Raw genomic sequence first — 792 nt, forward strand, 5'->3', positions numbered from 1 at the left:
ATAATCTCATAATCTCCAGGATTATATTGCACTTTGAGTCCATCTCTTTTGAGATATCAAAGAGGTTAAACAAGTGAGTAGAAATGAGAGAGGCCTCAGTACCACCAAGAAAGAAGAGCTGGGAGTGGAGCATGTCCTTTGGACTTGGAGTCCTTGTGCTGGGAACCTCATAGACCCAGGGGGCAGATAGATGCCAAGACACATGGACATCTTCAAGGAATGCTAGGCCTACAGATTTTGAGAGGAGATAAGGACCTTCCCCCTCAGCAGACACAGAGAGAAAGCCTTCCTTAGAGCTGCTGCACTGAATTGGGACTTCTAAACTGTTAGAGAATGAATTTCTGTTTGCTACAGCCATTCACTTGTGACATTTAATATGGCACCACCGGAGAGCTAAGACAGCATTTTACCAGACATCATTCAGAAGGCACTAGGACCCACCCCACTCTCACATGACCTCAGACTAACTTAAGGGAGAACATCTTCAAAGAAATATGCCATTTCCCCAGATAAAGTCAAATTCACAGGTACAACACCTCTGGCTTCACCGTATCCTTTTGGGGAACAAATTCATTCCCTACGTCAATTTCTCCACTGTCCCAAGGTAGACCCAGGGCAGGTTCAGTGGGAAGCAGAGCTGAGGAGAGAGGCCTTGTGCTGAACTTCCTGAGTCAGATGGAGGCACTGACTCCCATGTTCTTCCAGGCGAGACCATCACTGACTTGCAAATCGGTCCTTGTGGCTTCCAGCTACAACTGTGACTCTACTACACCAGGAAAGGTTGGTGTTCTT

The sequence above is a fragment of the Orycteropus afer genome, unplaced genomic scaffold (genome assembly GCF_000298275.1).
Source record: "Orycteropus afer afer isolate SDZICR_OR568_19922 unplaced genomic scaffold, OryAfe1.0 scaffold00381, whole genome shotgun sequence".
NCBI lineage: Eukaryota > Metazoa > Chordata > Mammalia > Tubulidentata > Orycteropodidae > Orycteropus > Orycteropus afer.